Source organism: Heterodontus francisci, chromosome 30 (assembly GCF_036365525.1).
Source record: "Heterodontus francisci isolate sHetFra1 chromosome 30, sHetFra1.hap1, whole genome shotgun sequence".
NCBI lineage: Eukaryota > Metazoa > Chordata > Chondrichthyes > Heterodontiformes > Heterodontidae > Heterodontus > Heterodontus francisci.
The window spans coordinates 9,552,346-9,568,231 of NC_090400.1; the positions used below are offsets into that span (position 1 = coordinate 9,552,346).

The 15,886-nt window shown below is 44.4% G+C and overlaps 1 protein-coding gene across 1 annotated transcript in view; it reads right to left on the minus strand.

Annotated features, from left to right (window-relative positions):
• Positions 1-15,886, minus strand: part of LOC137346567 (protein spinster homolog 3-like) — a 164,443-nt gene that overhangs the window by 17,372 nt on the left and 131,185 nt on the right. The window lies entirely within an intron of this gene.

The window sequence follows — 15,886 nt, forward strand, 5'->3', positions numbered from 1 at the left end:
TCAAAATATTCAACAGAAGTACATTCCATTAAAACACAAAAGCTCTGCAAGAAAGAACCATCCATGGCTTACCATGGAAGTTAAGGGTAGTAATAGATTAAAAGAAGTGGCTTATAATGTTGCAAAGAATAGCAATAAGCCTGAGGATTGGGAGTCTTTTATAAACCAGCAAAAGGCCACCAAAAAGTTGATGAAAAGGGAAAAAATAGAATGAGAGTAAATTAGCCAGGAATATGAAAACAGATTGTAAGAACTATTACACGTATCTAAAAGAGAGTAGCTAAAGTAAACGTTGGTCCCATAGAAACAGAGGCAGGAGAAATTATCATAGGAAATGAAGAAATGGCAGAGACATTGAAGAAATATTTTGTGTCTGTCTTCACAGTAGAAGACACAAGTTACATACCAGAAACAGAGGGTAAGCAAGGGGCTAATAAGAGTGATGAAATTAAGGTAATTGTTATGAACAGAGAAAAAGTACTAAAGAAACTTAAGGTACTAAAAGCTGACAAATCCCCAGGACCTGATGGCCTACATCCTAGGGTTCTAAAAGAGGTAGCTGCAGAGATAGTGGATAAACTGGTTATGATTTTCCAAAATTCCCTAGATTCTAAAACAGTCCCAATGAATTCCAAGTTAGCAAATGTAACACCGCTATTCAAGAAAGGAGGGAGAGAGAAAACAGGGAACTACAGGCCAGATAGCTTGACATCAGTGCTGGAATCTATTATTAAGAACATCATAACAACGCACTTAGAAAATCATAGTATGATCAGACAAAGTCAACATGGTTTTACAAAAGAGAAATCGTGTTTGAAAAATGTATTGGTTTTTTCAGGATGCAACAAGTAGGGTAGATAAAGGGGAGCCAGTAGATGTAGTATACTTGGATTTCCAAAAGGCATTCGATAAGGTGCCACACAAAAGGTTAATATGCAAGATAAGGGCTCATGGAGTTGAGGTAATATATTAGCACAGATGGAGGTTTGGCTAATGGACAGGTAGCAGACAGTAAGGATAAATGGGCATTTTCAAGTTGATAGGTGATAATTAGTGGAGTGGCATAAGGATCAGTGCTGGAGCCTCAGCTATTTACAATCTATATTAATGACTTAGACAAAGAGACCGAGGGTAATGTATCCACGTTTGCTGATGATACAAAGCTAGGTGGGAATGTAAGCTGTGAGGAGGGCACAAAGAGCCTGCAAAGAGGTATAGACAGATTAAGTGAGTGGGCAACAAGGTGTATAATTTGGGGAAGTATAAGGTTACTCACTTTCGTAGTAAGAATAGAAAAACAGAATTTTTTAAAAAGATGTGAAACTTTTAAATGTTGATGTTCAGAGGGATTGGGGAGTACTTGTACAATTAAGCCAGAAAATTAGCACGCAGGTACAGTAAGCAATTAGGAAGTCAAATGTTGGCCTTTATTGCAAGGGGATTGAAGTACAGGAATAAAGAAATCTTGCTACAATTGTACAGGGCTTTGGTGAGACCATACCTGAAGTACTGTGCGCAGTTTTGGTCTCCATATTTAAGGAAGGATATACTTGAATTGAAGGCAGTACAACAAAGGTTCATTAGATTGGTCCCTGGGATGAGAGGGTTGTCTTATGATGAGAGACTGAATAAATTGTGTCTGTATTCTCTAGAAGAATGAGAAGTGAAACTTACAAGATTCTGAAGGGGCTTGGCAGGGTAGACACTGAGAGGTCATTTCCCCTGGTTGGGGAATCTAGGACAAGGGGACACAGTCTCAGGATAAGAGGGCAATCATTTAGAACTGAGGTGAGGAGAAATTACGTCATTCAAAGGGTTGTGAATCTTTGGAATCCTCTACCCCAAAGAGTTGTGGGTGCTCCATCATTGAATATATTTAAGCCTGAGATAGACAGATCTTTGGTCTTTTTTTTATTCTTTCATGGCAGGCCAGCATTTGTTGCCCATCCCTAATTGCCCTTGAACTGAGTGGCTTGTCAGAGAGCAGTTAAGAGTCAATCACATTGCTGTGGGTCTGGAGTCACATATAGGCCAGACCAGGTAAGGACAGCAGATTTCCATCCCGAAAGGACATTGGCGAACCAAATGGGTTTTTAAGACAATCGATGATAGTTTCATGGTACCATTACCAAGACAAGCTTTCAATTCCAGATTTTTAATTAATTGAATTTAAATTCCACCAGCTGCCGTAGTGGAATTTGAACCAGTGTCCCCAAGGCATTAGGCCTGGGCCTCTGGATTACTAGTCCAGTGACATTATCAGTACCTCACCATCTCTCAGGCAATCAGGGGATATGGGGAGCAGCCGGGAAAGTGGAGCTGAGGTTGAAGGTCAGCCATGATCCTATTGAATGGCGGAGCATGCTCGACAGGACCTACAGTCTACTTCTGCTCTTATTTCTTATGTTATGAATGACAAATGAGTGTGTTGAATGACCAAAGTTCGCAAATAGAGCATGAAATCAGCAATTAAGTCTGAGTGATATCATGACAGCATCAGTTGGGAAGCTTCTAGCATACGCAGGAGATGCCTGCGCAAGCACCCTTTCCAGCATGGGACGCTGGGCAAGCCACATCGGAAGCAGCTCGTGTCCCAATTGGAGGGTCTTCAGCTTCTGTAATGCCATCTCCAGTAGCACTATGGATCTGAATTTTGTGCCCATATTGTTTTATAAGTACAGGAAAATTATATCATATTCCTCAAAGCCAGTTGAAGGATGTAACTGAAGCCAATCTTTAGACACTTTTATAAGCATTTATTTACATGGTTACAGATTACAAGCAAGCTTCATCTGAACCAACCACCACGGTTGATGTCTATTTATGACTCTTTTGAAATGTGTCTATTTATAGGGACACAGGTGAATCCCCAGTTAATGCCCACCAATTGCCCACAATTAAATGTAACTAATATACAATTAACAGATTTATTTGTCGCTATAAATAAAAATTAGAAGTTACATATACAACCAAAATTTTAAATAAATTAAAACAAAATCCTCTATTTTCTGTACAAAGCATTACATTGCGAGATGCCCCTCCTTGAGGACCCCTAATAATTTCTTCATACATGCATTTCTTTTTGTAAAAGAATCAGACAGTTAATGTTAGCGATTTCCTTTCTCTTCAGCATTTGTTTCAAGCCAGCAAGATCAATCCGTAACCTTTTCTCACTCATACTTTTCGTAGAGCACACATATTCCCACACATAGGGCTGGATTTTGTGTAGGAGACAGGGTTCCTGGCTCCCTGCCTCAGCCATTTCGTGCTCCCTCCATAGTCATCCTCTGGTCTTTTTACATCTAAGTTTCACGAGACGGGATCCCCGTCCCTTTAAAGACGGGGATCCCACCTCCAACAGCTCCTGGCCAATCAGAGGGCCAGCAGTTCAGCAGTATCAGCAGCGCCACTGGGAACAGTGGCCACTGCCAGTACTGCAAGGGCCTTGGACACAGGCCCAGTGCTGGAACCTCAGACCTCAGGTAAGTGAGGTGGGGTCACTGGGACCAGTCTGGAAGGCCCCGGCAAGTGGGGGTGGGGAGCTGGTCATGCAGTCCAGGGGGAGCAGGAGCCCGAGGAAGGCCGTAATTGGTCTATCCTGCTCCCGGTAAGACCGCTTGGTGATGGGGAGGCGACAGGCCCTACATCCCCCGCCAAGATTCTCTGTGCCCCCCTTCTCTGGCCCTACCTCGGGGGGGGGGGGGCGCATAAAATCCAGCCCATAATGGTATGTGGATAGTTGTTCAAGTTTATAATCTATTCAGTATGCCCATTGTACAGAACATCATTTAAAATATTTGACAATTAGAATCCAATATCCATTACATCCACAAGAGCCAGTGTTTCAGCAGCCAAAGTACTTTAACAGCCCTTTTTGTTAAGCTTCCCAAGCTAAGGGACAACATTTCCCATTTGTACCCATAAGTATTATGAAACCAGCTGCACTAGAATATCCATCAGGAAGATTAGCATGCAAAGCATCACTAAAAAGACAAGTTTCATGTTCTTTATGTCACCTAAGGATGGGAACTTAGGTATGTATTTCTCCAGATTTAGATTTAATATTTTATTGTTTTATTTGGCCTTAAAATATTCTCGACTTCAGGGTGTTTCATTGTATTACTTTAACTCCAACACATAAAAACTAGCATCTGGTCCACTCTGAGTGCCCGACCAGTTCAACTGATTCATCAAGCTTCGCAACTGCTCTGTCTCTTCTTTAGATATATCATCTATCTGTGACGACCTGGTACAACTAATCAGGATGGAAGTAACACTCTCTAAATAGGATTGTTGATTTAAAGTTATTCCAGACCTACTTTGCTTAACATTTAAACGAATATATTTAAAAGCCCCACAAGCCAGACTCCCAATTTTAAATTCTACTCTAATCCTATTAATAACACATTTCTCAAATGCCACAGTACCATAAGAAATTATCAACATGCATCATGAAGATGCCTGAAAGTTTTTCTTTATGGTACCAATAAAACATTATAGGATCTGCTTTCAGTTGAACAGAATTGATTTTCAGCAAAACAGATGTCACTGAAAAATACCATACCGAGAAGTATTATTCAGGCCATAGATGCAGTTGTTTAGTTTCCAGTTTTCCTTCTGCATCTGCTGTCTCTTTGAGCAGTTTCAGAAACACTTTTCTCTGAAAAGTATCCCCCTGTACAGCTTTTATGTCAGTTGATCTACAGTCCCATGAATATGTCCCATGAATAGAAGAGCTAAAAGAAGTTTCAAGATTACTTTTCCAGCTGTTGGAGAGTCCACTGGAACAACTGTAACACCCAGTTGCTCTTCAAAACCCCTCGCAACTAGTCTTATTTTAGCCTTATAAGTCCCATCTGCAAGGACTTTTTCACTACAAATCCATCGATGTGACAAAGTTGGTTGTCCCTATCTGGTACCTCAGAATAAACTCCAAACTCTCTCCAACTATCTAATTACCTTTGTTTTGCTTCTCTAATTAGCTCATCCTCAAGTTACTGGCAGCCACCAAGTTTTCTGCTTCTAGTCAGTTCCAATGCCTTTATTTCATTGTCTAATCTATTCAAGCTATGGCCTCTACTTATACTTTTATGTCTGTCGGGATTACTACTGCGAGATCTCTCTCTTGAATTATCAAATACGCAAGTCACTAAAGTGACATTGCAAAATGATAAGGCCAGAAAAAGCCTTACTTTGTATCTAGAGCTGTTAAAGTACAGATACAAGGCAATAATTTTGGTCTTCAAGACCTTGGTTGAGCTGCAGTTGGAGTATTGCATACAGTTTTGGGGATCCCACTATTGGAAGGAGATAAAAGCAATGGGAACAGAGCAACGTAGATTCACTGGGATATTACCAGGGATGAGGTGTTATAGTTACAAAGGGAGGCTTGAGAAACTAGAGCTTTTCACTGGAGCTGAGAGATTAACGGGTGACCGAAAGAGGTCTTCAAGATAATGAAGGGATATGAAGAGGTAAATAATGAGATGCTGTTTTCACTGATGAAAAGGGCACAAATTTGATATAACCACAAAAGGAATTATCAAGATGTGGGTGTTGTTAGCAGGACTGGCAATTAGTGCCTATCCCAAATTTCCCTTGAGAAGATGGTGGTGAGCCGCTGCAGTCAATGTGGTGTAGGTACACCCAAAAAAGGGGTGAGCCAGATAAATGAAATTACAGAGTATGAAGAGAGTTTCTGGCAGGGATAAGCACCGAAATGTTGCACCATGGATATCTTCATCTTCTTTGGCCTCCTTGTCTCGGGAGACAATGGGTAAGCGCCTGGAGTCAGTGGTGTGTGGAAAAGCGCCTGGAGTGGCTATAAAGGCCAATACTAGAGTGACAGACTCTTCCACAGGTGCTGCAGATAAAATTGGTTGTCAGGGCTGTTTCGCAGTTGGCTCTCCCCTTGCGCTTCTGTCTTTTTTCCTGCCAACTGCTAAGTCTCTTCGACTTGCCGCACTTTAGCCCCGCCTTTATGGCTGCCCACCAGCTCTGGCGATCGCTGGCAACTGACTCCCACGACTTGTAATCAATGTCACAGGACTTCATGTCGCGTTTGCAGATGTCTTTAAAGCGGAGACATGGACGGCCGGTGGGTCTGATACCAGTGGCGAGCTCGCTGTACAATGTGTCTTTGGGGATCCTGCCATCTTCCATGAGGCTCACATGGCCAAGCCATCTCAAGCGCCGCTGGCTCAGTAGGGTGTATATGCTGGGGATGTTGGCCGCTTCGAGGACTTCTGTGTTGGAGATACGGTCCTGCCACCTGATGCCAAGTATTCTCCGGAGGAAGCGAAGATGGAATAAATTGAGATGTCGCTCTTGGCTGACATACGTTGTCCAGGCCTCGCTGCCGTAGAGCAAGGTACTGAGGACACAGGCTTGACCCACTCGGACTTTTGTGTTCCGTGTCAATGCGCCATTTTCCCACACTCTCTTGGCCAGTCTGGACATAGCAGTGGAAGCCTTTCCCATGCGCTTGTTGATTTCTGCATCGAGAGACAGGTTACTGGTGATAGTTGAGCCTAGGTAGGTGAACTCTTGAACCACTTCCAGAGTGTGGTCGCCGATATTGATGATGGAGCATTTCTGACGTCCTGTCCCATGATGTTCGTTTTCTTGAGGCTGATGGTTAGGCCAAATTAGTTGCAGGCAGCCGCAAACCTGTCGATGAGATTCTGCAGACACTCTTCAGTGTGAGATGTTAATGCAGCATCGTCAGCAAAGAGAAGTTCCCTGATGAGGACTTTCCGTACTTTGGTCTTTGCTCTTAGACGGGCAAGGTTGAACAACCTGCCACCTGATCTTGTGTGGAGGAAAATTCCTTCTTCTGAAGACTTGAATGCATGTGACAGCAGCAGGGAGAAGAAAATCCCAAACAGTGTAGGTGCGAGAACATAGCCCTGTTTCACTCAGGATAGGAAAGGGGTCTGATGAGGCGCCGCTATGCTGAATTGTGCCTTTCATATTGTCATGGAATGAGGTGATGATACTTAGTAGCTTTGGTGGACATCCGATCTTTTCTAGTAGTCTGAAGAGAGCATGTCTGCTGACGAGGTCAAAGGCTTTTGTGAGATCAATGAAAGCAACGTAGAGGGGCATCTGTTGTTCGCGGCATTTCTCCTGTAGCTGACGAAGGGAGAACAGCATGTCAATGGTCGATCTCTCTGCACGAAAGCCACACTGTGCCTCAGGGTAGACATGCTCGGCCAGCTTCTGGAGCCTGTTTAAAGTGACTCAAGCGAAGAGTTTCCCCACTATGCTGAGCAGGGAGATTCCACGGTAGATGTTGCAGTCACCGCAGTCACCTTTGTTTTTATAGAGGGTGGTGATATTGGCATCGCGCATGTCCTGTGGTACTGCTCCCTCATCCCAGCACAGGCAAAGCGGTTCGTAGAGTGCTGAGAGTATAGCAGGCTTAGCACTCTTAATTATTTCAAGGGTAATGCCGTCCTTCCCAGGGGCTTTTCCGCTGGCTAGAGAATCAATTGTATCACTGAGTTCCGATTTTGTTGGCTGTACGTCCAGCTCATCCATGACTGGCAGAGGCTGGGCTGCATTGAGGGCAGTCTCAGTGACAGCATTTTCCCTGGAGTACAGTTCTAGGTAGTGCTCAACCCAGCGGTCCATTTGCTTGCGTCGGTCAGTGATTGTGTCCCCTGATTTAGATTTGAGGGGGGCGATTTTCTTGATGGTTGGCCCAAAAGCTCTCTTAATGCCATCATACATTCCTCTGATGTTTCCGGTGTTGGGGGCCAGCTGAATATGACTGCATAGGTGTTGCCAGTAGGCATTTGCGCGGCGCCTGGCTGTTCTTTGTGCAGCGCTTCTGGCTGTTTTAAGTGCTAAGGATGTTAAGTCGCTGGGGGCTTTCTTGTAGTTGAACAGTGCAATGCGCTTAGCGGCTATGACAAGTTCCAATTCTTCAAAGTGAGATTGAAACCAGTCTGCATTCCGCTTCACGCATTTGCCATAGGCGGTCATTGCTGAGTCATAGATGGTGTCACTGATGTGGGCCCACTTGGTCTCTGCATCCCCTGTGGGAGTGTTTTGAAGGGCTTTCTCAAGTGAATTTAGAAATTTTTGTAACAGCTGTGGATAAGAAATTCTGTTCGTGTTGATGCGTGGGTGGCCCTTCTGCTTGGAGTGATGCAGCTTCTTTGGTTTGAGTCTAACCTTGCTGCACACCAGGCAGTGGTCGGTGTCGCAGTCCGCACTGTGGAAGCTGCGTGTGGTTTGAACGCTGTTTAAAGAGGCTCGCCTTGTGACGATGAGGTGCCAACGACGTGATCTTGGGTGCCTCCAAGAAACCTGGTGACAGGGTTTATTGTGAAAGAACGAGTTGGTGATGCAGAGGTTATGATAGGTACACAACTCAAGCAGCTACTCAGCATCTATGCTCCAACACTCTGCTCCCCACCTGAAGCTAAAGACCAGTTCTACGAGGAACTCCATAATATCATTAGTAGCATCCCCAACACCGAACATCTGTTCCTGCTGGGGGACTTTGATGCCAGGGTTGGGGCTGACCATGACTCATGGCCCTCCTGCCTTGGGCGCTATGGCATTAGAAGGATGAATGAGAATGGACAGAGACCATGGATATGGGGGCAATTAATCTGTATGTAAAGTGTATAGCCAATCTAATGCAATCAAAACACAGTCTCATTTAAAACAGATTTCTCCCTATAAATAAAGTAGCTAAACATATAAACATCCATGGAGAGCAGCACAACTGTATTATCTAGCTAACAAGAAAAACAGTATGCAATGTCAATGCAAATTGCTTTTGTTGACAGAATAGAGCTAGCTACACCATATCATGGGATGGTAGATGGACCTTATCAGATGACCTCTGTGGATTCACACTGTGTCAGGAGTGCAAACCCATCCAATAAACCATGATACACACGGAGAGCATTGTTATTGTGGTTATTGAGGTGAGGCAGTAGAAAAATCAGCAATAGGAAGATGGACCATTTCTCACATTGCTATTGTCACAAGACAATTTAACTCGTGATGGTCAATGTTTGTGCAACTTCTCCACCTGCTTGTAATATGTGTCTGAAGACAGGGCAGCCAAAAAAAGGGCAGTGATCTCCAAATCAGGAGAATTTTATGGGATGGAGCAGATATTACTTCAGAAGAATCATGTAAAACAGAAAAGCAGAGTGGGACAGGAAGGGATAGAGACGAATGTTAGGTAGCCAAGACGAGTTTATTTATTTTGACAGGCTGTTAAACCAGGTCCTGGATTCTAAAATACTGGAACAGAATCTCTCATGGACAAAATGTCATTTACTCACCAAAGCTCGTGACAAAATTAGATAAACACAATTACAAATAAAGAGTGCCCCTCAGTTCCTTCAATAAAGCAATTCTCTTAAATTCACTTATGTCTATATCTGAGTCTATCACTGTCGATTCTGATTCAGCTCTGAGAAGACAATTAACAAAAAGCTCTGCTGCAAAACCTTGAGCGGTTGTTACTGCATGTATTATTTAGTTACTAAATGTTTAGTCACTATCTGTAAAATTGTGCTCCAGACTAACCAATTTCTGTCTAAGCCAAATCTTTTACCTGTTAGTAAAGGTGCCCTTTTAACATAATGTAATTATATGATACAAACAACTTTCAAATGACATTGGCCACTCAGGTTATCTGCCCTCAAACTGGATAGTAAATAATGCACATTGCAGTTACTGATCTTTGACATACTTGTAAAACGTGTCCTTTAATCCAATTTACAGCAAAAAAAAAAATCAGTTAATGACTGTTTCTAATATGGTCATTGAAACGTAATAAAGGGGAAGGAGGTGTTCTTTTCTCTCTTTTCTTTTCCGCTTTTTCAGCCTTCACGGTACAGGGGATGAATCTGATTGGCAAGTAACTGGTATGTTATTCTACTTATTACACTAACAATAATTAGTTTGTAAAGCTAAGGTATGGCAGGGCAGCTCAGCCGAGTGGAACGTGCCTCCTGCGGTATGTTGAAAGTCGTGGAGAAGAACATGACAGATGGAATATAATGTGAATAAGTGGGAAGTGATCCATTTTGGTAGAAAAAACAAAAAGGCAGAGTATTTCTTAAATGATGAGAGGTTGGGAAGTGTTGATGTCCAAGGAGACCTGGGTGTCCTTGTTCATGAGTCACTAAAAGCGAGTATGCAGTTGCAGCAAGCAATTAAGAAGGCAAATGGTATGTTGGCCTTCACTGCAAGGGGATTTGAGTACAGGAGTAAAGATGTATTGCTTCAATTGTATAAAGCACTGGTGAGACAGCATCCAGAGTATTATGAACAGTTTTAGTCTCCTTATCTAAGGAAGGATATATTTGCCACAGAGTGCAACAGAGGTTCACCAGACTAATCCTGGGATGGTGGATTGTCTTATGCGGAGATATTGCAGAAACTTGGCCTGTATTCTCTAGAGTTTCAAAAATTGAGAGGTGATCTCATTGAAGCTTACAAAATTCTTACAGGGCATGGCAGGGTAGATGTAGATAGGATGTTTCCTCTGGCTGGTGAGTCTAAAACAAGGGAACACAGTCTCGGAAAAAGGGGCAGGCCATTTAAGACCGAGAAGAAGAGGAATTTCTTTACTCAGAGGGTGGTGAATCTGTGGAATTGTCTACCCTAATGGGCTGTGGAAGCTCAAATCATTGAGCATGTTCAAGACAGAAATCGATACATTTCTGAATACTAACAACATCAAGGGAAATGGGGATAGTGGGGAACAGTGGCGTAGAAGTAGATGATCACCCATGATCTGTTTGAATGGCGGAGCAGGCTTGACGGGCCGAATGGCCTACTCCTGCGCCTATTTCCTATGCTCCTATAATCCTATGAAATTTTTACTATGTCTTTTTAAAACTGCAAGTGCAGCATGCATTTTGTGAAGGAATCATAGACAGTTCATCATAGATTAAGGTTTATTAAAGCTATCAGTTACATTGTATTTACTAACTATTATATATGGGTCAGCAGTATCCTGTTTTTGCCAATATTACTTAGCCCTATTACACCATACTCTGGTATTCATGACAAACTTACAGTGATGCCATCTGGAGATTCCTGAGATTTTCTTGCCTGTTTTCCTCTCAATACAAGTCCTGGAACAATGTGATTCCAAATGGATAGCAGTGGAATTGCGCCATTTACATAGAAATAAAAGTACAGCAAGTCTCAACATGTCACTGAGTTTGTGTCCCAAGTGAAAGTAATTCAGGTCAGAGCACAGAAATTGAGACATTCCCTAATTGACTTTTGCCATTTTAAAATGAGTTACATAACACAATCCTTTAAACTTGTGTTTTAAAATAATCTAGCTGCAAGGTTATTTTAAAACACAAGGTTAAAGTCTTGCAGCAGGGGTGTCTAAACTTTTCGTGTGGAGGGGGGTGTCACATTACAATTTTCGTCTTACATAGGAGGTTGGTGAGACAATTTCGGAAAGATAAAGGCATTAAAAATTTATCTTACTATTAATCAAAACAACAACAAATGTTCTTTTTTGTGAAGAAGCTTTAAATGAGAAGAATCATTTATTGACTTACTTTCTCGTTACTATGTTGGACACTGATTTTGTGAAATACCTGGCTTTTGTTTTCTTGCCCAAGTAGTCAATGTCTGCCCGCATACTTCTTGTAGCAATGCAGAGTATTTCAGATGGAAGTCCATCTGTCAGAACTGATCTTGATTGCTCTCTGTCTGTCTTTCGCCCCCTCCACCTCTGTGTTCCCCCCTCTGTGTTCCCCCCGCCCCGTGTTGTTCCCCTTCTCTCTGCATTGTCCCTGATCTCTCTGTCGTCTCCCCCTCTCTCTCTCTTTGACCTTTCTCTCTTTCTTTTCCCTCTCTCTCTCTGTCCCCTCTCTCTGCACCCTCTCTCTCTCTCTGTCCCCTTCTCTCGCTCTCTGCCCCCCTCTCTCTCTGCCCCCTCTTTCTCTGTCTCCCTGTTTTCTGTTCTGTCTCTCTCTGTCCCCTTCTCTCTCTCCCTGCCCCCCTTTCTCTCTTTCTGCCGCTCTCTCTCTGTTTCCCCCTCTCTCTCTCTGCCCCTCCCCTCTCTGTCACCCTCTCTCTCTCTGCCTCCTCTCTGCCCCTGTCTCTGCCCTCCTCTCTCTCTGTCTCTTCCCCGGCCCTTTTCTCTCTCTGCCCCCATCCCCTCTCTCTCTGAACCCCACCTCTCTCTCTGTCTCTCTCTTTGCCCCCACCTCTCTCTCTGACCGTCGTTGAGAGCGGGAGCAGCAGTTTCTAAACTTCGGACAGCTTCGTGGTTTTCCGGTGGCTTTCAAAAAAATTGGAGCCTGCCAGAAAACCCTGAAGCTGTCCTGACAGGTGTTGGAAGTGGGAACAGCAGCTTCCGAACTCCGGACAGATTCAGGATTTTCCAGTGGGTTCTGATTTTTTTTAAACCCGTCGGAAAACCCCGACTCTGTTTGAAGTTCAGGGGCCACTGTTCCCACTCTCGTGCATAACCTGTCAGCTGTGAATATGGAAAGGAATGTTAATGAGCGTTAGATAAAGATCTGAGCTTAGAAATTCCAACTCAGCTGTGAAACTGACAGTGCGATTTTTTTTTTAAAGCCTGTCTGGTCGGAAAGAAGATGATAATGGGAAATTTCTCATCCCTGAAATTATCAGTCATTCAAAATGTTTTACCATGAACACTGGTGTCCATGTATGGACACGTTGCCAACCCCTATTTTCTGGTAGAATTTATTTTAATGGCAGCTCCTTTAAATGGATTAATATCAGCATTAAAATCACTGATCACTACATCCATTTCTTCCCTTACAAAGCCCATGATATCAATGCAGCAAGGAACTGTAGTAATTAGGTTCGGGCGAAAACACTACACTGACTGGATAGGTACAGCAGCAACACTCAAGAAACTCAACACTGTGCAGGACAAAGGAGTCTGCTTGATCAGCACCCCTTCCATCACCTTAAACATTGCCTCCACTTGCGCACCGTGACTGCATTGTGTACTATCCACAAGATGCACTTCATCTTGTCTTGCTGCAATTATACAGGGCCTTGGTGAGGCCACACCTGGAATACTGTGTGCAGTTTTGGTCTCCTTATCTGAGGAAGATGTTCTTGCTTTAGAGGGAGTGCAGCAAAGGTTTACCAGACTGATTCCTGGGATGGCGGGACTGACGTATGAGGAGAAATTGAGTCGGTTAGGATTATATTTGCTGGAGTTCAGAAGAGTGAGGGGGGAATCTCATAGAAACCTATAAAATGCGAACAGGATTCAACAGGGCAGATGCAGGAAGGAAGTTCCCGATTGTGGGGGAGTCCAGAACCAGGGGTCATAGTCTAAGGATATGGGGTAAACCTTTCAGGACTGAGATGAGGAGTAATTCCTTCATCACAGAGAGCAGTTGAGGCCAAACCATTGTATGTTTTCAAGAAAAAATTAGATATAGCTCTTGGGTCTAAAGGGATCAAAGGGTATGGGGAGAAAGCAGGAACAGGTTACTGAGTTGGATGATCAGCCATGATCATAATGAATGGCAGAGCAGGCTCTAAGGGCCGAATGGCCTACTCCTGTTCCTATTTTCTATGTTTCTATACCAGTGCTCAAAGGAGTTTCCAGGGTCTCATAGCAGTCCACCAATCTGTGCTCCAGTAGATTACTAGGATTACTGAGGCACTGTCCTGGGGAGTGGCAGTGTCTCCGTGGAGCAAGAACCTGCAGTCCTCTCTCAGGATGACAGTATTCATCCTCCCACCCCTGGCAGTGCCCCTGCTGTTGCCTCTCAGTCAGCCAGCCCATGCTGACAAGGTACAGTCCGAAGCCGGGTCCTCAAGGCCCCAGAGCTGTCATCCTGCAAGGCCTTCTGCAGTCTCCCCCAGTGAATGTCAGCAGCCTTCCAACAGCCCTGCTGCTGTTACTTGGGATAGCAACGTATAGGAGCACAAGGACTGGCAAAGGCACCTGCAAGACAGACACTAAGGGAAAGCCCAATGATGAATATGTGAGTTTTGTATGTATTATTGGAAGTGTTGTTTGGATAAAGTTGGTATCAAATGGTTGGCTTGAGATGTCTTTTATTTCAGGATTTTGGCTGAGAGGATGCTGTGATGTGTTGTAACAGGATGGAAAGGTGGTAATTGTGGAGCAGTGGTGATGTGCGGATATTTTCAGGGGAACCGGAGTCTGATTCGCCACTCACGGACAACCCGTCCAGAGTGAGGATGTCCTGGGTACATCCTTTCCCTTCTCCTCCTCTTCCTCCCCCTCCCGAAGTGCTTGCTGAAGGCCTGGTGACAACGCTGAGTTCTCATGGTCAGGTTGGGAGGATGCAGCAGACCATCACAAGTTTGGTGACATGCTCTGGTGAGTTTTGCAGGGATCCCCCAGAGCAGTCCAGGCAGCGAAACCATTATTTTAGAACACCACTGGTTTGTTCCATGACATTCCTGGTCACAGCACGGCTCTCGTTGTACAAACACTGTCCAATTGTGCTCGGGGGTGGAAAAGAGCCATTAGACAGGTGTAGAGCGGGAACCCTCATCACCAAGCAACCAGATTCTGGTTTGTCGTGCTGGCTCAAGGATGGCTGACAGGTGTAGGATGAAAACATCATGGCTGGTGCCAGAATAGTGAGAATTCATTAACATGACGATCTGGGCATGGTCGCACATCAAGTGTATGTTAAGGGAGTGGAACCCATTGCGGTTCCAACACATCTCCTCATTGAAATGTGGTTCCCACAGAGTCACGTGCATGCAGTCCATGGCTTCCTGCGCCACTGGGAAACCTGCCTTTCTGGCAAAGCCAAATGCCCACTCCCCCTGCTTCTTTCTGCTAAGAGAGAAGATAATGAAGTTTCCTCTCCTTTTATACAGGAACTCAGTGACCTCCCTGATGCAGCGACAAATGTGTGTGGTGATGTCGCCGAATCCAGCCTGGAAGCATCCTGAGGCTGTGGAAATTGAAGGTCAAGGTGGCCTCGATAGCCATTAACAGAGCCATCCTCACCCTGCTCTGCAGCTGCAGGTCCAATTCAAGGAGGTGACTCAGTTCAGTGACCTGTTCATCTCCTTGGTGAACCATAGCCAGCACAGACACTTCTCCAGGCTGAGGAGGAGGTAGGGGGAATAACCTAGGTGGGTATGGCCTTCTGTTGAGAGCCCTCCACCTCCTCTTCCTTGTGCAAACAGCTTTTGCTCTCTGCTGCCTCTGCTCCATCTCTTTGTCCTGCAGCCCAAAAGCAACTGCAACAATAGCCCCTTAAATGAGAGCATGTTTTCTGTTCAGGTGCCTTCATATTCCACTCCACCACTTGCAAAGGTCCAGTGCTGCTCCCTTCTGACTCCAACAACTTGTAGCAGCTCCTCCAAAGTACTCAGTCCTTCCATTAACTCTGTAGCAGCAAGTGAAAGTCAAAAGCACCTCACCTGCAAGTCCCATGCTGATCCCTTTAAAAAACACTAGTGCCGGCTCCCTCGTGCAGCTGAAAGCAGGTTCAGCTGAGATTGTTAAGAGAGAACACTAACAGGACCCACGAGGTTCAAAATGGCAGCTCGGGCTCCGAGTCAGAGTTCGATGCTGGCTGATGTCACAATCTGCCTCCTTTACATGCTTCCGGAGTTCGCACGGCACACCCGTGCTATCAGCCTTCCTAAATTGGCAATCACCGCAGTCTGCACCAGAAATGGATCTGCACCATTTTTAGCTCCTTTGGGCTCCGGCACAGCCGAAACCAGCAGCGCTACAGAACCCAATTTTACATCCAAAATATTTGTTTCCTTTTAATATCATAAGAGAGAACAACAACCCCTACCCCCATTCATCTATAAGCCAGTGTAAGGATACTAGGGAACATCAGAACAGGAGGAAGCCATTCAGTCACTTGAGCCTGTTCCACTA